Below are 23,625 nucleotides of genomic sequence, written 5' to 3'. Positions count from 1 at the left end.
TGAGTAGGTATACCCATGTGAAGCCAAAATTCACCAATTGATTCTTTTTTTAAAGCAATGAGACAAAAATTTTGAAATACTGATAATGGTAGTGTGTATAATTGTTTAGGAAAATTCAGGCCCCCTAGGAGAATTGAAGAGTGACTAAGTCACTTTCTCTGGCCAGTGAAACATGAATGGAACAATTGTGTTAATTTCATTCAAAAGCTTTAAGGGCCAATGAGTGGCTCATTACATTTTTCCTGCCACTGTGGTTGTTGAGATACAATATAAATTGCAATAGACTCATTTTAAGCTGCTGATATATTCAATGCAGCTTAGCATGTACTGATGGATATATTAAGAAACAGAGACTACCCTCTCCTGAATTAAAAAAAAATGTTTCATGTATAAGGTCCTTTATTTTCTCTCCAAGATAATCTATGTGTGTATGTTTCCTAGTTTTTGAACATCAAAGCATATTGAATTTCTTTAAGATAAAGGAGCATATAAACAGAGTTTTCCTTTTATGAATAAGTTTTTCAATTACCTGCCTCAAATGGGAACCTTACTGGGACAGAGATAATTGATGATTATGTCATCCAATTTCATCTTTCTTTTGTTACTTCAGGGATGGAGAAGGAGTTCTCTAAAAAATATTAAAGATGTTTTTTCTCTTTTCTTCCCTGCTCTAATACATGTACATCCCTTCTTGGGGGATAGAATGGTGAGAGACATACTAGATTACTTATTTAACAATTAAAGTGCCAGCTCCAACGTTCAGAAACCATTCTGATAATTACTGATCAGTTCCATATCTTCCTAAGAAAATAAAGAACTGTCATGTATCCAGTATCCAGAAAAGCTCCTTGGCCTATATATAAGGCTGTTTAAGAGTTTTTCTGAATAAGGACTGATACTGGAACATAACATTAATTCTGACTTCTTCTTTAGTCTCCATTTCTTGTTTTCCCCATTCCAGAACTCGAATAGAGTTTCTTTTTTTCCTTTTTTGGTTGAAGCTCTTGAACATAACATTCTCTTTTTTCTTGAGTTATCATTCACTGTCTGCCTCAGTGGTGTGCTGGGGCTGGCTCCCACAGCCTCCTGAGAATAGATTGTATTTCTTCCCAACTTCAAGTTCAGTGGCTTCACAATGAGTGCAGTGACTTCAGCCATGGTGGCTGATTTACAGAGATAATAAAGCATATTGGCTTATTATATTTAAAATTTCTCCATGTATATGTACCTATATATGTAGATGTGTATATGTACATATATACACATCTATATCTATCTATCTATCTATCTATATATATATATATACACACACACACACATATACGTACACATAAACATATGGATATTATTCTTTTTTTAATGTTTATTTATATTTATTTTGAGAGAGAAGAGAGAGCATGCAACCAAAGGAGGGTCAGGGAGAGAAGGAGAGAGAGAATCCCAAGCAGTCTGCACACTGTTAGTGTAGAACCTGATGTGGGGCTCAAACTCATGCACTGTGAGATCATGACCTCAGCTGAAACCAGGAGTTGGATGCTTAACCAACTGAGCCCCCCAGGCACCCTGGATAATTTTCATCCAGGACTTGAACCTAAACCTCCTTCCCCTTTTCAGCTCTAGCCGTCTTCCTGCATTCCATTTCTGCTGCTCATTCCCAAGGCCATGTTCTCCTTGATATAATTTGGAACTGATTCATCCCTGAAATATTAGACCAAATACCCTACCCTGAGTTCAGACGCCAATATTCTTACCTCATTGCTCTCTTACTCTCATTGTACCAATTTTTCAGAGCTCCAATCCATTTATTCTTCCTCTTCCACAAATATATCAGCACTTTTTTGTCTATGCTTCTTTTTCTCACCAGCCTAATCCCCACAATCCAATGCATCAATTATTATTTTTTTCTCCCTTAATGCTTTTAGGATCGATCAATCCCTGTTAACCTGTGTGCTGCAGGCTGTTGAACATAGAAGTTCAGGAAGCCACGGCGAAGCAGCTCTGTGTATTTGCGTGTATCCAGGGATTGACAAATGTTTTCTATAAAGGGATATAGAATGTTTTCAAACATTTTAGGTTTTGTGGGCCGCATACCATCTTCTTGTATGCGTTTTCTTTTTTGTGTGATACTTTACAAATGTAAAGTTCTTAGCTTGAGAGTTTATAAAAACAGGCCAATGTCTGGAGTTAAGAGACAATGCCTGTTCTTACCCGAGACTGACCCACAGCAATGCTTGGCAATTCTTGTTGAAAGCCTCCATCTGCTCCCATTCTCCATAGCAGCCTGTCTTAATTTGGACCATCAAAAGGTTCCTCCACAACTTGCCTTCTGCTTCAGCTTCACAGCAGACCAGACTACTGTTTATAAGTAGGCATCTGCTAGCTGCTTTTCTCCCCACCTTCTCTTCTACAGCTACTGCCATTTCAAATGAGTCTAGACCTTTCCTATTTTGAAAGACCACCATGGATCCCCAAATTCCAAAACCACAATGGCACATAATGTTACCCCATAAAATTATAGTGAAATGTACCCCCAAATATAAATTGCCCTGCAAATCCTTAATGAGGAATACTACATGATAGACAATCATTGGCATACTCACTGGCAAAGAAGTGTTCTCAAGCTCTCCAGCAACTTAGATATGATCATACTTCAGCAGCATTATAGACTATTACATATTACCTTCATGGGTGCTTAGAAGAGCCAGAATTGTGAAGACCAAACTCCTGAGTGCCAGAGAGTTTCTGTGTTAACAGTTCTGGAAAAGATCTTTAGACTTCCTGTCACTTCATACTTTCATCTGTGAGGTTCTCCCTGACCTAGAAGACTCTTTAATTACCCTGACCCCTTCTTTACCGGTTAGGCTCTTATTCTGGGATAAATGAATCAAAGTAAACAAACATTGAGACATATGTATATTTTTGATTAGGACATGCGTATCTTTGAATTATTTGTCAGAAAAGTGTATCAATTTAAACTCCCACTCACAATATGTGAAAGTGTCCTTTCCACCAAATGGAGGACATATTTTTATTTATTTATTTTTTCAACTTCATATATAGTTTATTGTCAAATTGGTTTCCATATAACACCCAGTGCTCTTCCCCACAAGTGCCCTCCTCCATGCCCATCACACCCCTTCCCCTTTCCCCCTCCTCCTTCAGCCCCCAGTTCATTTTCAGTATTCAGGAGTCTCTCATGATTTACCTCCCTCCCTCTCCCTAACTCTTATTTCCTCTTCCCCTCCCCATGGTCCTCTGTTAGGTTTCTCCTGTTAGACCTATGAGTGAAAACATATGGTATCTGTGGAGGACATATTTTTAATATTGTGTTTCAAAATATGTCAACTGAGTTGTTTCATAAGAATGTTTAAGCTATATAATTGCATACATATCTGACCCCAATGCTTTATTCTGTGAATGTCTGATGTACTATAATTGCAGTACTAATAGCTCCCATAATTCTTTACCTTGGTTTATTCTATGGAATTATTTCAGCAGTTTGGGAAAAATCATCATGGGCTTGTTATAAACTTTGCTTTACTAGCCATGCGTGGCACCTGAAACTGTAGGTATTTAAGTGATTACTTCTTGGGATGTGTTCATCCAAGTGCAAATGAGCTTGGCTCTGAACAGATTTTAGCAGGCGTTTGACAGCTTGGATGACTGGCACATTGTCATCTTCATAACACACCTAAAATGCGGAGTGCCAAAAATCACAAACAGGTTGGGTGTAGTTAAAGATCTGAGACCTTGTCCAACGTAGTTAATCTTTTAAATCATAGCAGCAGAAATATGCCAACTTTAATTAAAATTACAGCCGATGATGTAAAATGTGATTATCATACCTGAAGATATATATTTTTATTTCAATATTCCATCTTCATGTTAAAATGTGTCTTTGTAAGACTGGTGTGTGGTGTCAGATTGGTAGCTGGTTGGTGGGACTGGGAACCTCCTTGGACAAGAAGGATAATTTTGGTATACTGATCAGCATTTCTTTCTCTGACCACTTTGATTTTTGTTATTGTTGTTGTTCTAGGGCTATAAAACTTGAAGAATTTTTATTGATGAGGAACAAGATCCATTTTTGTTGTATCATCTGCTGATAATAAGCATTAATAAAACACAGTGAAGGGACCCTTACAGAGTCAGTGATTCATAACATATAAAACACTCTTTTCTGGAGGTGCTAGATTTTAATAAAGAAGACTTTGAAGCAGTGTGTGTTTTTGTGTGTGCGTGTGTTAGTTAAAATATGTAAGTTGGTGAAATACAGAAAGAGAACAAGAGCTTAAAAAGGTATAAGACTTAGGACACCTGGGTGGCTCAGTTGGTTAAGCATCGGACTCTGGATTTCAGCACAGGTCATGATCTCACAGTTTGTGGCTGCAAGCCTTCTTCCCCTACCCCCCAGTCCCCGCAATCATGGTTCTCTGTCTTCCTCTTTCTCTGCCCCTCCCCACCTCTCAAAATAAATAAATAAACATTAAAAAAATGTACAACACTTAGTCTTTTTTTAAATTTGGTTTTCGGAAATTTCTATCATGTGCAAAATAGTTACTAGATGTTTTTATTCCTAGCACTGTAAGTCATCAATGTAGATTGAGTGCCCATTTAATATTTTTTAATGTTTATTTATTTATTTTGAGAAAGATAGGGCAAGGGTCAGGAGAAAGGGAGACAGAATCCCAAGCAGCTCTGACAGAGCAGAGCCCTATACAGGGCTCGAACTCTCGAACTGTGAGATCATGACCTGAGCCAAATGTTCCTGGGTCAGATGCTGAACCAACTAACTCACTCAGACACCCTTGAGTATTTTATATTTTATATTTCTTTTTAAATTTTTTCCCCAGAGAGGTAATGTAGAAATTCTGATCAGTTGAAAACTGATACCAGGGATATGATGCAAAATAAGAAGAGAAATCAGTGGGGGAAAGAGAATCAGAAGATTCTGCTATCCTGAGAATTGAGGCTGAAAGTGTCAGCATAATAGAAGTAGGGAGGCGGTTTAGAGAATGGAGTGAAGCTGGATTTTGTTATAAGCAATTGCAGTCACTCCCCCTTATCTGTGGTTTTGCTTTCGCAGTTTCAGTTACCCATAATCAACCACAGTCCAGAGGCAGATGATCCTTCTAACGAGCAATCAGGTCAATAGAGACTAATGCCCTACTAGTCTATGTCACAATGCCTACGTCATTCACGTCAGGCAGACGTTTTATCTTCTCACATCATCATAAGAAGGGTGAGTATAGTACGATAAGATATTTCGGGAGAAAGAGACCATATTCACATAACTTATTACAGTATGTTATCATTGTTCTAGGTTATTAATAGTTACTATTGTTTATCTCTTACTGTGCCTAATTTATAAATTAAATTTTATCAAGTATGTATGTATAGTGGTCTGTACCATCCCTGGTTTCAGGCATCTCCTGGGGGACTTGGGATGTGAAGAGGTACTGCTCTAGTGATAATTCTGCCAGCAGTGCCTCTGTGTCTTGTACCTGCATTATCTTAAAACCGTGAATATAAGAGCTGCAAGAGACTATGGTGTTAATTCCCTCTTTTCATTTTTCCAGACAAAGAAATTGAGATCCAGAGACTTGTTCATGATCTCACAATAAGATGACATTAAAGCAGAGACCAGTAGGCAGATTTTGCAAAAATGTTTATTTATTGGGGTACCCCAGTGGCTCAGTTGGTTGAGTGTCTGACTTGTGCTCAGGTCCTGATCTCATGGCCCTGCATCAGGCTCTGTGCTGACATCTTGAAGCCTGGAGCCTGCTTCCAATTCTGTGTCTCCCTCTCTCTCTACCCCTCCTCTATTCATGCTCTCTCTCTCTCAAAAATAAATACACATTAAAAAAATTTTTTAATGTTAAATGTTTGTTTATTTTTGAGAGAGAAAGAGAAAGAAAAAGAGGGAGGGCCAGAGAGAGAGGGGAAGTGGGCTGTACTGACAGCAGATGCCAGGCTCAGACCCATAAGCTATGAGATCATGACCTGACCTGAAGTCAGGCTCTTAACCGACTGAGCCACCCGGGGAACCCCCAGAAGGCAGATTTCTTTTAAATTCTAGTATAATTAACAGTATTGTATTAGTTTCAAATGTATGACATAGTGATTTAGCAATACTATACATTACTCAGTGCTCATCACAATATGTGTATTCTTTTTTTTTATGTTAAAAAAAAGAATTGGTTGGTTAAGCCTCCGGCTTCGGCTCAGGTCAGTTCTCACATTTGTGGGTTCGAGCCCCGCGTCAGGCTCTGTGCTGACAGCCAGCTCAGAGCCTGGAGCCTGCTTCCGGTTCTGTGTCTCCTTCTCTCTCTGCCCCTCTCCCTCTCATGCTCTGTCTCTCTCTGTATCAAAAATAAATAAAAACATTAAAAAAAAAAGTTAAAAAAAATTTTTTTGAAAGAGAGAGAGAGAGAGAATGAGCAGGGGAGGGACAGAAAGAGAGGTAGACACAGAATCTGAAGGAGGCTTCAGGCTCTGATCTGTCAGTAGAGAGTCCAATGCAGGGCTCAAACCCATGAATTGTGAGATCATGACCTGAGCCAAAGCCGGATGCCTAACCGACTGAGCCCCCCAGGCGCCCCAACAATACAGCTACTCTTAATCCCCATCACCTATTTCACCCATCCTCCCCAGCCACCTCCTCTGTGGCAACCATCAGTTTGTCCTCTATAGTTAATAGTCTGTTTTTTTTCTCTTTGTTTGTTTGGTTTGTTTCTTAAATTACACACATGACTGGAATCATATAGTTTTGTTGTTCTTTGACTTATTTCACTCAGCATTATACTCTCTAGATCCATCTATGTTGTTGCAAATGGCAAGATCTCATTATTTTTTTCATGGATGAATAATATTCCAGAAGGCAGATTTTTTTTTTTCTTCCCATTTTTCACTTCTGTGAACTCTCTTGGATGATACAGAAAACATGTCCATCTGGCAGTTTGAATTATTGGAATGCCTGTGACTGAAGTCTTTTAAAACAAACATGCTACAATTTATATATCCAAATTAGTTTTATTCTTTCCTAATATCTTGTTAAACAATTATACAGTGATTCCAAAACTGATTTATGACCTGCGTAATTTTGGATGACTTTTTAAATCTTTCTAAGCTTTCAATTTCTCATGTGGAAGATGAAGATAATATTGATCTTGCAAGTTTGCTTAAAGGTTTAGAGAGGATGTATATAAGCCAAGTAGGTACTCAAGAAATAGTGGCATAGCTAATATTCATGGATATATATTACTGTTTAGGATTTTACATGAAATATATCTTTTGATCATTTGGACTATTTTTATGAAGATTACCATTTAAAAATATATATTAGCATTGCTGAAAGCATGTTCTAATTCACCTTCTGGAATGTTTAATTTGAGTAATTAGAAGAGCCAGTTTTCTGAACAGGAAGCTACCACTTCTCTGCTGTACAGAGTCTTCCTTGTGTGACCATCTTATAGGCATCTCTGGACCACCATAGGCCCTGCCTCTAATCATGACACTGTGCTGCTTTATTTGGGGGTGTATTAGATTCCTACTAGTCCTATAACAAATCACCACTAACACTGAGGTTTAAAATAACACACATTTATTATCTTACAGTTCTGGAGGGTAGGAGGCCTAGGCACGTCTCACTGGGGTAAAAGCAAAGGGTTGGCAGAGCCATGTTCCCTCTGGAGTCTCTGGTGGAGAATATACGTCTGTGCCTTTTTTCAGCTTCTAGAAGTTGTCCTGGCTCTTTGGCTCATGGCCCCATTCTTCCATCTTCGAAGTCTATAACATTAGGCCATACTCATCTCATGCCAGTTTTCCTTCTGTTTCCCTCTTCCATTTATAAGGACCCTCAAGATGACATCAGACCCATTTAGAAAATCCAGGAAAATCATATTTTCAGATCAGCTGATTACTGACCTTTATTAGATGTGAAACCTTAATTTCCCCTTGCCATATAACATAATGTAGTCTTGGGTTCTGGGGATTAAGATGCAGAAAGCATCTTTGGAGAAAGCAACAGTCTACTTACCACAGGAGGGTGCATAAGAGGCAATAGAAGCTGCTAGTTTGGAGCTTCATAATCTTACTTAATATTCTCCATGGGAGAATCTGATAGCATTGACATATCCTGTACCAGCCTTGTTTTGTTTTCAGTGCTGCTTTGCAGACATGAGATTTCCTTTTGCCAGCAAGACAGTTCATTTTATATAGCATTTGTATGCAACATCTTTAAAATATATTAGTGTTATAATACCTAGTATATCTCAAATTTTGAAGAGATAATGTGATAGAAAAAGGCATTCTTGGGGGGAAGTGTGTGTACTGAGTATCGACCATACCTTTGCTGCACGCACCCTGATCCCTGTCACTGTGGCTAGGAGAATGGGGTAGAAGCCAGATGAATCTGGGTTTGAGTCTCAATGTTATAGCTATGTGACCTTGGGCAAGTATTTATAAACTGCAGTTCGCTCAGATACAAAATAAGGACATTAGTGCTTACTTAAAGGTTTTTGTTACAAAATGAAATAATGCATACAAAGTATTTAACATAGTACCTGACTCAAAGAAGACTCCATTAATGTGGTTGACTGTTGTTATTTTCATATTTGTGAAGTTCAATTCCCTTATCTGCAAGAAAGGTTGGCCCAGATTCACCCCATTCTAACAGTCCATGGTTCTAGATATGGTTTTCTCTGTAGGAAAGGATTAAATAAGTTAAGTTTGTTTTATTTATTTGATAATTGGACGTTTGTACCATTGATCACCATCACCCATTTTGCCCATCCACCTATCCCCGCCTCTGGCAATCACTAATCTGTTCTCTGTATCTGTAATTTTCGTTTTGTTTTGTTTTAGATTCCACATATAAGTGAGATCACATTGAATTAGTATTTCTCTGTCTGACTTATTTCACTTAGTGTAATACCCCTACGTTCATCCATGTTGTTGCAAATGGCAGAATTTTCTTTTTTATGGCTGAATAATATTCCACTACATATGAAAATCTTCTTAACTGGAGAATTTGATTCTTTTATTTGTGCTTTTATTAATGGCATTTGGGAATTTATTTCTTCTTTATTACTTTATACTTCTCTTTAACAGTTAGGTTAGACCTTACACGTGGAAATTGTGTATGTAGAAAGGACTGTAGAAGCCAACGGAGTGGATTGACAAGATGAGAAACAACTGTTGAGAAGCAAAGGCAGAGCTTAGAGGAAGGCTGAATAAACCTGGGAAAGACATCCACAAAGAGAGATAAATTCTGACCAGAGAAACAGGAAGAGGGTCTGGAAAGGCAATGTCGTAGGGTCCAGTAGCTGAAAAAGTCCAGGAACGAGTGCACTGTCAGTGACACCAGGTGCTACAGATTCTACAAAAGGTAACTAAATTTGGTGGTTAGAAGATTGTTGAGGTGAATTGTTCCATAGAGTAGTAGGAGCAAAAGTTTCGTGGGCAAAGAAAAGGCCTGATATAGAATATAATCTTAGAGCGGAAGATTTTTAAGGATAGGGAAAACTTCAGTATGGGAGAAAAATGCCTATCAAGATATGGGAGCATTGATGCAATAGAACAGAGGTAACTGATGAATCAAAGTCTTCAAGAAAAGAAAAATCTCTGCATTTTCTTCTGATGTAGATTTCTTTTCAAGAGTCCACTTAGAGACTGCACAGATTATATGCCTAATTACGAGTTGGAAGAAATGCAATATAAATGAGGAGGGTGTCTCAATAGGGAGTGCTGATGAATTCATTAATTTGGGTATCATTGATCAAGCACTGTGAAGTTAATCCTGCGATATGGGTTAGATAAGAGCATACATTAATAAACGCACTTGCGCTTGACCTATAAAGTGAATTATCAACATGTCCCATAGGGCCGTGAAACCGGTGAACTCTCTGAAGAATCATCACTATCACTAAGCCATTTTAAAGGCCTGGGTTTATATTTTCATTAAGAGAAATATCTTTGAATGTCTTTTCTAATGAAAGCCAAGTGCCTAATTTTTGCTACAACAGACTTAGGGCAATTATTAAAGTTTTTGCTCTTAGAGTGAAAATAAAGTAATTTTACTTTACCTGTACCTTTTGTCACTTTTCCTTTGGGAAGGGACTGCAATTACCAATTTATTTAGCAAATATTTATTGAACAGTACTAACAGTGTAACACTCATCCTAAATGACACTAGCTTATCGCAAAATTAGCTATTTACATTTTATTTAGGAAAAGAATATTTAACTAGGCTGTACTTCATCTAGGCACCTTAAATAAAGTACTGTTTCAGGATAAAGGGTAATTATCCACATTGCTGAGAGCTTTGATTGCTTAGGAAAATCTCTGTCCATTTTTTCCTAGAACTCTGACAGTAAGATATTGAGAAAAACAATGTTAAAAGGTGACTAGATGCCTTTTGAGATGGCTTCCTTCAAAAAAGAGGATTTTTCTTTTGTAAGGAAAATCCTTTCCTAGGAGCTTTGGTTATGAAAGGTGAATGATTCCCGCAACTCACCTAGATATTGGGGAAAGTGCTTTATTTACTTTACATAATAAAATAACAAGAATTTGACAGTTGTCTCCTGGTAACTTAAGAAGGAGTTGTATTAGAACTTGAGCACTATTCAGAGAAGAGGAGAGATGAGTTAAAGGGTCTTAACAGGAAGAAAACATGGCCGAAGGTCAGGACTAACGGGAGAAGGAGAGTTGGTAAGAGGGTGCCTGTGGCAGAGTGGTTGAATATATTTATGATATCAGACACTGGTTTTTGATCTGTGGTGTAGTCTAATTTTTTTTTCCAGAATTCTTACTAAAAGTCAATTTTACACAGCAGTCCTTATTTATTGGTGTTTTTGGTAATGAAGGATGAGGGGCATGCTTATGACAAAGTGGGCAAGAAAAAGATTTCACCTGGAGGTCAGGGCAAGGAGAGCAAATCTGATTTCAGAAGAAATAGGAATTGCATAGAGGAAGTCCTTTGGGACCCCAGTGAAGTATTGTGGAGGGGCTAGTCTTCTGGAAAATGGAATGGTAGCAGGGTGTCTTTATTTATAAAAACACGGTTCCTGGTTCCTGAGTACCAGAGAACTTGGGGATAGCTGGCTTACACTAGAAACACTGATAGCAATGTCAGCTGGTCATGAGAATTTATTCTCTCCAAGCAACCCAGGGAAAAAAAAAAACCAGACCTTGAGATTTCTAGGATCTGAATTGGAAATAATAGATTTTTCAAAAAGGAAAATGAACACATTCTATTTCAACATAAATGCCATTCCAATATTAACATTTTCCTATCTAGTTAGCCCTTCTTTTTCAAGCCATATTTAGCTATAAGGAAACTTAATAGGTCAAATCATGTTCTATACAGTAAGAATAGTTTCATTCTTTTGAGAACTTTAGTGGCTTGTGGTCCAAATTGAGATCAGGCTATATCTTAGCACTTGCTTTGCATTCAGAGCTTTTAGCAAAAGATTCTCATGCATAATGTACACTCAGTTATTGTGGTGAACATTTGCTAAACACATTAATAATGGCTCCCATTGGGAATTATTATTATTTTGATATGTTCTCGGGCTAGTGTTTCTCATGATATAATAAGCTATGCAACCATATAAGAGAAAATTAGGAAGTCATGATGTGTCAGATAAAACTTGGGAGGAGAATGGCAGAAGAGAAATGAGAAAAGAGGCTTTGGAGTCAAACTGGGTGGATTGAAATACTGGCTCTGTCTTTCACCTCCTATGACTGTGGATAACTTCCTCATTCTCCTTGCTCCTCAGTTTCTTTATCTGTGTAAGGAGAGGGTTAAATAAACTACCTGGCTCATGCTAAGCATATAATAAATGCTAGTTTCCATAAAAGGTGATTCTTGATGCTATTCAAAGAAGTCATCTATTCATTTAATACCTATTATATACCTAGTATGTACCAGGATCTGCTAGACTGTAGAGATATGAAGAGGAAACACTACCCCTATTCATTAAGGTTTCACAGGCTTTAGATTTTTGGAGACCCTAAGGCTAAGACTCATTCTTCTTTTCTGTGGCTTTATAACCAATAAGAAATAGGAGAGAATGAACTGGGATCCAAACTTTACCCTTGGAAGCTCAGCATTTCCATAGCACAAGGCACCGGATAGAGAGAGATGGGAGAATGGCGCATTCTAAGTCCACCTATCATTCCTTTGGAGACTGAGCAGCAGAGGGAACCCTTCTTCCTTGCTGGCAGGAAGACCCGCCAAGGTAGGCTCACTTCATGCAGGCAGGAAATAGATGAGGAAACATCTGTCCTGGTGAACAAGCCAGACTGAGAGCATGGAAGGGGCAAATTTCCCACTCTGATACAAAAGAAACTTACCCAAATGTGGGTGGGTCTTAGCCTAATCTCACTATAACAATTAAAAATTTCTTTTGTAGACTCATAAATTGCATACATGTGCAGTTTTAAATTTGACAGAATGGATTTTGTACTAAAGAGGTCTTCATTCATGTTTATTAATAGGTTGTAGAGCGGGACTGATGTTTGTTTTGTTTATTTAGCACTTGTGACAAGATGGCTCTGGGCCTGGCTGGTGCGAGGGCATTGCTTTATTGATTAAATAATGTGATGAAAGGGAACGGTGCTTATGTGTTGAGAGATTATTGCCAGAGACACTTGGCCAACAAAGTGCTGAAAGGAGAGCAGTGTGACACTTTCACTGTAAGTAATTAGCAGCCAGTTGGAACAGGAACACAGCATCCTGGGGAAAGTTCCAGTTAATGCAGCAAGTTTGCATTTTTGAAGGCCTGCAGAATCATACATTCTGTTTCCCAATTGAGCTCATTTTTTGACTTTGAATAATAAAAAATAAACATCTGAAACTACAGTGATATAAAACAGTATACTGAAATTGCACAAAAGAAAACAGTCTACTTTTATAGAAAAGGGACTCAGTTCTATTCTCAAGAATCATATATAAAACAGTAGAAAATTTCAAACAATGCATTTATTACATGACTTTATAATAGTTCTAAAAAAAGCACTTACAATTCTCAGAAATGTTACAGGGTCTCTGTGAAGTGAATGTGTTTGTTCGTGCATTTATAGGAGAAAACAGGATGGACTACTCAAGAGTATAATCTGATATTTGTCCCTTGGCCTATAGAATGATTTGAAGGATAGATACAATGCCAGGAAAGATGGCGATCTCTGAGAACCCAAGGCATTAGGGGTGTTAATTCAAATTATGACACTGGGACTTACTCTCTGCCCAATGTACATAGTCTATCCTACTGGAAAGGAGTGCATAGAGCATTTGTGCCTCCTTTTGACAAACTGACGTCTCTCTCACCATTTGTATTCCACCAACACTTCAGAGTACTGCTTCCAACTTTCTGTTCTTCGTTCTTTTGTTTTTTTTCTTTCTTTGACTTCTCTGCTTGAAATCTTTATTTCCCTTTTCCCTCTCTTAATAAATACTTAAAACAAGGACTCTGAAGTCTGTCTTCCTGGCTTCAAATCCTGGTTCTGTGACTTACTAGCTATGTGACCTTGGGAAAACCACTAATCCTCTGTGCCCAGTTTCCTCATTTGTAAACTGGTGATAATAATAGTATCCAACACATTGGGTTATTATAAGGATAAAATGTTTAAGATCTTTAAAGTGCTTAAGTCATTCTTAACACATAATAAATGCTATTATGCTTTGTATGTATTTATACACTAATAAGTACACTGGTTTGATTCCCACTGACTCAAAAAATGTGTACTAGGCTCCCTAAGACCTGCAAAGTGACAAAAGGGATTCAAGACTACAAGCTCTCTTTTAAGTTTTTTTCACTGTAGGCTCCACATACTCCATATTATGGTCATTCACCACAGCCTGAAATTGCCATATATTTTCCTACTTCTCCAAACTATTCACTTAGCTAGAAATGGCTCAATTTCTTGTTGTTTTCTGCCACTCAAAAGCAGAACACCTATGTTTTTGTTACTTTTTGTTTTGTTACTTGTTACTCTAAAGAGATTGAATACCACAAGTACATTAAAAGTTCTCTGTGTTGACAGTTCTCATTTAATGTGGTTGTGGGAAGCTGAATGATAGCTCCCCTCTCCCAAATGTCCACATCCTAATCCCCGGATCTAGTGGATGTTACCTTACATTGCAAAGATTTTGCAGATGAGATTAGGATCTTTGGATGGGGAGATTATTTGGGTTAGTACATGGCCCCAAGTACAGTCACAAGTGTCATTAAAAGATATGATACTACCTTTCACATGTGAAAGGTAGATTTCACACAGAAGAGTGGAAAGCACTCTGACTGTGGAGGCGGAGATTAGGGTGATGTAGTCACAAATAAAGAACTACACAGCCACCAGTAGTTGGAAGAGGCAAGGAACAGATTCTCTCTTAGAGTCTCCAAGGGGAGTGGCCCTGTCTAAACCTCGATTTTAGCTCTGTAAGATTAATTTGAACTCTGGCCTCCAAAAGCAAAAGCATGAATATATGTTGTTTTGAGCCACCAAGTTTGTGTAATTTTTTACAACAACCAAAGGAAACTAAGACAATGGTATTGTGGTCTATTATTTTATTTCCAACATTGTTTTTCATTTATTTTTAAAGTGATATAGAGTGAAATTCACTGTTTTTGGTGTGAAGTTCTATGAGTTTTGACAAATGAATAGATTCATGTAATCACTATCACAAGCAATATACAGAATAGTTGAGGAAGAAGAACAAAGCTGGAGGCATTATACTTTCTGATATAAAACTAGATGACAAAGCTATAATAATCAAAACAGTTATGATACTATTATGAAAACAGACACATAGATTGTTGGAAGAGAATAAAAACCCAGAAATATACCCATTCACATATGGTCAACTAATTTCTGATAAAGAAGGCAAGAATATATAATCAAGTGCAAAAGAATGAAAATAGACCCCTATCTTACACCACGCACAAAAATCAATTCAAAATGGAATAAAGAATTGAATGGAAAACCTGAGATAAAACTCCTAGAAGAAAATGTAGGTGGTAGGCTATTTGACATAAGTCTTGGCAATGACTTTTTATTTTTGATCTGACACCAAAAACAAAGGGAACAAAAGCAAAAATAAACAAGTGAGACTATATAAAACTAAAAAGCTTCTGTATTAAGCAGAAAACCACCAACAAAATGAAAAGGCAACATATAGATGGGTGAAAATATTTGCAAATTATATATATCTGCAAATTTGTAAATTATACATCTTATCTGATAAGGGTTAAAATAAAAATATACAAAAAACTCACATAACACAACTTAAACAAAAAAAGAAATAAAAACAAAAAACCCTAAAACTAATCTGAGTAAAAAATTTGCTGGGGGAACTGTATAGACAGTTTTCTAAAAGAGACACAAATAGCCAACAAGTCCATGAAAAGGAGCTCAGCATCACGAATCATCAGGAAAATTCACATCAAAACCACAATAAGATACCACCTCACATCTGTTAGAATAGCAGTCATCCAAAAGATAAGAGGCAAGTGTTGGTGAGGATGTGGAGAAAATGGGACCCTTGTGTATTTTGGTGGGAAGGGACATTGGTGCAGCTGTTATGGGAAACAATATGGCAGTTCCACAAAAAATAAAAATAGAACTACCATATGATCTTGCAATTCCTCTTCTGAGTATATACTCAAAAAAAATTAAAATAGGGTCTCAAAGAGAAATCTATACTCCCATGTTCATTGTATCGTTATTCACAATTGCCAGAATTTGGAAACAATCTAAGTGTCTATCAATGGATGAATGGATAAAGAAGGTGTGGGACATATATACAGTGGAATATTATTCAGCCATGAGGAAGAAGGAAATCCTGTCATTTGCAGCAAACTTAAATGGACCTTAAGTTCATTATGCTAAGTGAAAAAAGGCAGAGAAAGGTAAATACTGCATGGCATCACTTACACGTGAAAGTTAAATAAAAAGTCAAACTCATAGAAACAAGAATAGAAAGTGGTTTCCAGAAGCTTGGGGATTGGGAAAACAGGGAATGGTTATTAAAAGAGTACAGACCTTCAGCTAGAAGATGAATAAGTTCTGACGATCTAATGTAAAACATGGTAGGGGCAAGTATTTCACAATATATATGTATATGAAATGACCATGATGTAGACTTTAATTATCTTACAATGTTGTCAATTATATCTGAATAAAGCAGGAATGAAAAGACAGATGGGGAGAGAGAGAGAGAGAGAGAGAGAGAGAGGGAGAGAGCGAGAGACAGAGAGAGAGAGACAGAGAGAGGGAGAGAGAGAGAGAGAGAGAGAGCAGTTGTGTCACCCATCGCCATGCCCCACCCACCAGCTTTGAACTACTCTTGTGTAGTCAAACTCTCCCCACATACTTAAACCCTGGCCAGCATGAAACAGTTTATCATTATGATTTTGCATTTTCCAGAATGTCATATAAATGGGCCATTTTGATATGTAGCTTTTTGAGTCTAATTCTTTCACTTCATATATGCATTTGAAATATATCTCATGTGGTTGTATATACCAATAGTTCATTCCTTTTTACCACTGAATAGTTTTCCATTTTATGGATATGCCACAATTAGTTTATTCATTCTTTGAGGAACATCTGAGTCGTTTCCAGTAGCCAGTAATTATGAGTAAATTTGCCATAAAGATTCAGAAACAGGTTTTTTTTTTAGAATGCAGGTTTTCATTTTACTTGGGTAAATATCTATGAGTGGAATTGTTGGGTTGTATGGTAAACATACATTTATAAGAAATTGCCAAACTGATTTCCAATTGGCTATACTATTTTGTATTCACACCAGCAATGTGTTAGAGTTCTACTTGCTCAACATCCTTTCTAGCACTTGGCATTGTCATTTAAAAATCTTTTTATACTTTTTTTTAGCCATTCTAATACTTCTGTAGTGGTTTCTTATTGTGGTTTATATTTGCATTTCCCTAATGACTAATTATGCTAAGTGTATTTTTCATGTGCTGGTTTTCCATACATATGTCTTATTTGATGAGGTGCCTGTTTAAATATTTTATGCACTGTTTTAATTGGGTTGTTTTCTTAATTTTGAGTTTTGAGAGTCCTTTATATATTCTGACACAAGACCTTTGTCAAATTGTAGCAGGATTCTCACACAGAGAGTCATGACACCGAGGCTTTTCTTTCCAGGAAGCAACTTTATTTGTGCTGGCACTGGCTCAGTTGGGTTTGTACCTGAAGACCTGATCCCTGAAAGCCATGTGGCATAGGTTTTTTTAAATACATTTTCTACTTCTTTGTATCCCATATATGGTAATACACAAGCATGCAGTCTGATTAGGTGGTCTCCTGTTACAGAGTTGTGAGGGGTGTCATGTAGGCACATAGCCAGGTTGCCTGCCTTTATCTTGAGGGTTTTTTTTTTCTTCTACATTCTTTAGGGAGGGGACCCTACCATATTCCCCACTTTGATGCTCACACCTTTCTATTTTGGGTCAAAGAGCATCATTTTGGTTTAGAGATTTATATTTTCATAACATCATTGCATGAGTGGCTGTCTTTCTTTCAACTACGGCCTCAATGAGACTGGAGACAGACTGTATAAGCAGGGGAGCTGGGCAAGGTAATATTAAGCACCCTTCCCAAATTAGGAGGATAATTCCCATGAGGGTTTTGAATCCTTGGAGAGTTGAAAGCCATCTTCCAAATACCTCCCGGGGGTTCTGATCGTTCTAGGTCTGGTTGGGAGCATGAGCAATCCTTTTCATTTGTTCTGTGATCTCCTCTCTGACTTTTCCCTCATCATCTATCTGTAGGCAGACGTTGTTCAGGTTAAACTTTCAACAAACTCCTCCCTCAGAGGCAACCAGGTAATCTAAGGCCAAGTGATTTTGATAGATGACATTGTGCATTTTGGTTTGCTGCTTGGCTAGTAAGTTAAGAACTCTGGCAGTTTCATTGGTTCTAATTTCTATAGCTGTTTGTAGTCTGATTATGCAGTTTAGAATGTAAATGGGAGTGCAGTAGCCCCAGGACCCATCCTCTGCCCAGGTGGCAGGGCCATGATATTGGGCTATATGCTCAGGAGGCCACTCATCATCTTTCCAATGGCCAGTTTGTAAGGCATGCCACTTCTTTGAGACTCCCTATCTCCATACATTTGAACTCCCAGATGTTACCCCCCTGGCAAGTGGGAGCAGGAAGAAGGATGGATAAATAGTCCCCAGCACACATGACCCTGGCCAGCCGGAAGGAAGTACTGTATAGGCTGTTTTCCCACATATCCGGTATAGCCCACCTGGGGCCTGCCATTTGATGGCTGTGTCGATGTTGTCCCAAGCCTCCTGGTGATGGGAGAAGTTAGACAAGAGGTGAGGATCTGGCTCCAGGTGACCCAGGGACACCATTGGGTTTCGTAGGTGGTTGAATTATAAAACCTTTGGTCCAGGCATGTTGAGTTTCCAACAGGGATGGTGAATTTTCCTCCCCATTGGGGAGGATAGTTCTTCCCAATAATTGAGATTTTGAGGAGCCAAACCCTGGTAGTGGGGTATTTTCTTCCGTTATAAGGCTCATGGGGATCTAATTCACTGCTCTCCCATGGCCATTAATGCCCCATATAGGTTCCCCCACATGCATAGCATGAAGAGATCTTTAGAGTCTGGGCTATAGTCTCTGTCAGGGCTAGAAACAAGTTCCTTGCTGTGACTGAAATGGGAGAATGGCTACTCTTATTTTTTCATAGAAGGAGTGGAAAACTTGATGGGACGTGTTTGGATGGTAGTGACTCTTGAAATATAACATAGTCTCTGGGTCTCTGCACTGCCCATAGTTTTGGATGCCAGTTAGGTGCCCCATAGCCATTTGTGTCTCCTGGGTTAATAATGGTAAAATTAACAGGGTTACAGGCCTTTGATCGACAATCTGATGTAGCAACCCCCTTCTGAAGGAGTGCTGTTGTGCCTTCTTTTTCCCAAGTAGACCATTAAACACAGCCCCAGCTGGGGCATAAAAGCTCAGGTGTACAGTCACATAACCGTTTTCCTCACACATGTTATTTGTCATTGAGTTAGTATTCTTACAGTCTAAGCCTCTGCGTGGCATATCAAGCATCCTCAGAGCTTTCATGATGAGTGTCCCCCTTTTTTTTATGACAGATGCCTCTGAGCCAATACCTATATACACACATACATCAAACAGCATTGATACTGGTCATTTGGGGTTGGTAATTTGTGCCCAGCTGATCAAGGCCCCCCCTTCTTGGTAGGATTGGACTTCTAACCAATCTTCACTGGGGAGTATAGTGGGTCAGAGTAAGTGTATTGACTACCCCACTGACAGAAAAGGTGGCTTTATTGTGTGTGCATGTCCCCAGGATCTTTCCCTGCCATGAGAAGTGGGTATGGTACAGTAAGGTCCAAGTGACTCCCTGGCTTGACCTGGTTATGCAAATACATGGGTCACATGATGAGAAATCTAGGTCTACAAATGGGGTCTAGATTAAAAGCAACCAATACCAACAAAAATATCCTACCCACAGAGGAAAGTGAATCCTAACAGAAACCTCTTTTCCCATTTCCAGCTGGCCCCGGGCAACCTCCACCAATCCTATAATGAGAAGTAGGGCAAAAATCGCATTAACAGGGAGAGACAAGGGGTGACAGTGCATCACAGTAAGGCGATAGGTATAGAAAGCAAAGACATTCTATTTGTTTCACCGGACCGTTGATTCCTCAAGCTTCTGCCATGCATAGATCAGTCAGCTTGTGGAGTGACTAAAGCAGAGCTGCAGTCTCCCAGAGCCTTTGGAGTTGCAGATTGCTTCTTCCGTATGGTCAGCTTACACAGCGTGGATGGATCAGGAATGCACTCCCAGTTCCTGGGTGCCGGCTTCACTCTGTGGTGGTGAATCCAGGGACCCACCTTGGCTACCTTTACTGCGGTCTGAGTAGACACTGTGATGGTGAACAGGCCCCTCCAAAGGGGTTTGAGTGTTTGGACAGTCCATTCTTTTATCCATACAGCATCTCCCTGCTCAAAGGAGTGAGCACCCGTGGTCAAATGCACAGGTAATCGCTCTCTAACCCATTGGTGTGGGGGGGTTAGAGTAGAGCCCAGGGCCTGCATCTGCTGCCTTAGGGTTAGATTGCCTATCTTATTTATTTATTTATTTATTGGGACGATTTTATACAGGAACCACCAACGTTTTAGTGTTTAATATTTAACAGCACGATCGACCAAGGTCCAAGATATAACGGTACCATGTTCAAGAAACTGGGGGGGAGAATCACCCTATAAACTAACTAGATAGTATGTGATAAGAACGCACACTTTCTAATAGGAAACCTGTCTACGCATAGTAGTTGCTTCAGAAAGCTGTTCGGTCTTCTCTTCACTTGTAAAAACGGTGTCCTAGATCTCAGGGTGTCTCAGCTCTTCGGCGTGGCGGGGATCTTGTTTTCGCCCTCCAGCTCTTCCAGCCCGGCCTGTGTCATGAGGTATGCAATGTTTCTTCTCCAGGTCGTCCATGCGACTGCTCATGTCATCAATTCTGCCAATGATCTGGTCGGACATGGTCTGAAATTTATCTTGCATGTTGCAGGAGTGTCTCCACCACCGAGGTGAGGTCCTGCATGGTCTTGGGGTCAGCCTTGGCCATCTCCTCGGTTCCCAGCTTGGCAGTGAAGTCTCAACCATCACTTGTACTTCCGTTTCTCCCTGCCTATCTCATTTAAATCCCCCCTTACACCCTTGATAATGGGGGGAGGGCACCCATAAAGGGTTTCATAAGGGGAAAGCCTCATTTGCTTCCTGGGGCTACACCTGATCCTTAACAAGGCTATTGGCAACACCTGGTCCCAGTGCAGGTGGGTTTCCTGACACAGTTTATTTAATTGTAGTTTCAGGACTCGGTTCATTGTTCCACCTTCCCGGAGCTCTGGGGTGGGTATGCTGTGTGTGACTTTCAGGTGATCTTTAGCCCTTTGGCTACCAGCTGCACCACCTCAACCACAAATGCTGGCTCGTTATCTGAACCCATACTGATAGGGATCTTAGATGATGGAATAATTTCTTTGAGAAGAAGTCAGGCCACTTCGTGCAACTTTTCTGTTTAAGTAGGGAAAGCTTCCACCCAGCCTGAGAAAGTACACATAAAGACCAACAGATATTTATAGCCCTGAGACCGGGAAAGCTCAGTGAAGTCCACCATCACATTTTCAAATGGGGCTCCCCCAACACTCTGCACCCCAGGAGTGGTCTTGGGTCCTTGACATGGGTCATTCCAGGCACAGGTTTCACATTGCTCACATACCACCTGGGGCTATGCTGAAGAGTAGAGGGATGTAGAAATATCGGCTTAACATTGGCTCAAGGGCTGTCCAGCCAATGTGAGTTTCCTGATGGAACTGCTTGACAAAGGCTGGAGCCAGGGCCCCAGGAATTGCTATCCCTCATCCTCAAATTTCCACCATTGACCTGGGAGATAGCTTCCATTTTCAGTCTTAAACCAAGTACTTTCATGGTGGGAGTAATTAGGGTCCCATTCTGCCAGTGGGTTAGGGAACAGTGTGGCAGTTAAAGCTGCTGATTCAGCTGCTCTTTGGATGCTGCTAACTTTGCCCCTCAATCTGCTTTATGGTTTCCCCATGCAGCCATGGTGTCTCCCCTTTGATGTCCCTGGCAATGCATGACTGCCACTCTCTTAGGGGCCCACACCATGTCTAAGAGTTCAAGAATTTCCTTATCATTTTTTATGTCCTTTCCTCCTGAGTTTATTAGACCCTTCTCTTTGTATAAGGCCCCGTGTATGTGGAGGCGTGAAGGTATATTTAGAGTCTGTGTATATATTAACATGTATCCCTGCTGCTAGTTGGAGGGCACGGGTTAGAGCAATGAGCTCTGCCTTTTGTGCTGATGTCCCCTTTGGTAGGGGACTGGCTTCAATGACAGAATTCAGGGTCACCACAGAATAACCTGCTAGGCACTCTCCCTTCTTTACAAAACTGCTACCATCAGTGAAATATTCAGCGTTGGGGTCTTTGAAGGGCTGATCCCTCAAATCTGGTCAGCTGGAGAACATCTCATCCATGACTTCAGTGAAGTCAGGGTCTTGCTGGCCCAGCCCGACAGGCAGTAGGGTTGCAGGGTTTAGGGTCCACACTACTTCTAGGTGAATGTGCGAGTTCTCACACAGCATTCCCTGATTGATATCTGACCATTCTGGCACTGGTTAGCCAGTACTGTCCCTTGTGTTTCATTAATGTCAGTACTGAATGTGGCACTCGGACTGTGCATTCTTGTCTCAGTTAACTTGTCAGCCTCAGACACCAAGAGGGCCATGGCGGCCAGTGCCTGTAGGCAGGGGGGCAGTCTTAGGCCACGGAATTAAGTTGCTTGGAGAGATATGCTACCAGGCGATGGCATGACCCCAACATCTGAGTTAGGACTCCCACTGCAATACCAATGTGCTCTTGGACATACAGAAAAAAAGGCTTGATCATGTCTGGGAGGCCTAAACCAGGTTCATTGGTAAGGACTCGCTTCATTTCCTCAAAGGCCTTTTGCTGTACTGATTCATGGAGGGATTTTGCCAGGACTGAAAAGTTAGGTGTCCAGATTCTACAGAAACCTGCAGCCCTGAGAAACTCCAGAACTGGCATTGGGTTGTTGGGGCCGGTGGAGCAAATGGCCTGCTTTCTCTCTGGGCTGAGTTGGCGCTGCCCCTGGGAAAGGTGGAACCCAAGATATTTAACCTGTTCCTGACAGGTTTGGGCCTTTTTCCCTGAGACTTTTAACAGGTTTTTCATAGGAGGGTAAGGAGCTGCTGAGTCCCTTCCATGCAATCCTCCTGGGGACCTTCCTGACAGCAGTAAGTCTTCTTTGTGCTGAAGCAGGACACAGCCATATTGATCCACTGGGAAGGCTTTTAAGTCAGAGGCTAATGCAGTGCTGAAAATGGATGGGGAGTTTTTGAAGCCCTAAGGCAACCTGGTCCAAGTCAACTGGCTCCAGGCACCAATTTCAGGATACTCCCATTGGAAGGCAAAGGTCAATTGGCTGTGGGGGGAGGGGCAGGTGGATGCAGAAGAAGGTATCTTTAGGGTAGTAAACAGGTGAATAAGGTGGCTTCAGCAGGATGAGCCCTAAAGGTGTATAGGGGTTTGGGACAACTGGGTGTGTGGTGGTCTGGTTTACTGCTCACTGTTCTGTGCCTGGCTTTTGGACAGGGAAGAGGGGCATGTTCCAAGGCGACTGGCACAGCCAGAGGATCTCATACTTTAAAAGTCTCTCCAGGTGCTTTTGGATCCCAATCTGTGCCTTGCAAGGGATGAAGTATTGTCTCTGGCATGTGGGCTCTGACCTGGGCTTCAGTTCCACAACCACAGTGGATATGTTTCAGGCCAGTCCTGGTCAGATGCCTTCGGCCCACATTCCTGGGATCTTAAAGGGAAGCTCAGGCACAGGTTGTGGCTTCTCCTTGAGACCGTAGAAACACCACTCTTCTCTTGGGGAATCATGAGAGTCATCATCTTTGCTTCTGGTTTCCCTAAGGTCAGAGCAGCTTGTCCCAAAGAGTTGAAAGTTATTTGGGCTTGCAGCTTTCCCAATAGGTCATGGCTCATTAAAGCCATCAGGCAGTCAAGG

At 40.1% G+C, this 23,625-nt stretch overlaps 1 pseudogene; it reads right to left on the bottom strand.

Annotated features, from left to right (window-relative positions):
* Positions 1-20,408: 20,408 nt before the first annotated feature.
* LOC115289895 lies at positions 20,409-20,638 on the bottom strand (annotated as a pseudogene).
* Between the last annotated feature and the right edge of the window lie 2,987 nt (positions 20,639-23,625).

Source organism: Suricata suricatta, chromosome 4, assembly GCF_006229205.1.
Source record: "Suricata suricatta isolate VVHF042 chromosome 4, meerkat_22Aug2017_6uvM2_HiC, whole genome shotgun sequence".
Lineage (NCBI taxonomy): Eukaryota > Metazoa > Chordata > Mammalia > Carnivora > Herpestidae > Suricata > Suricata suricatta.
This window is presented reverse-complemented; position numbering and strand designations above follow the sequence as displayed.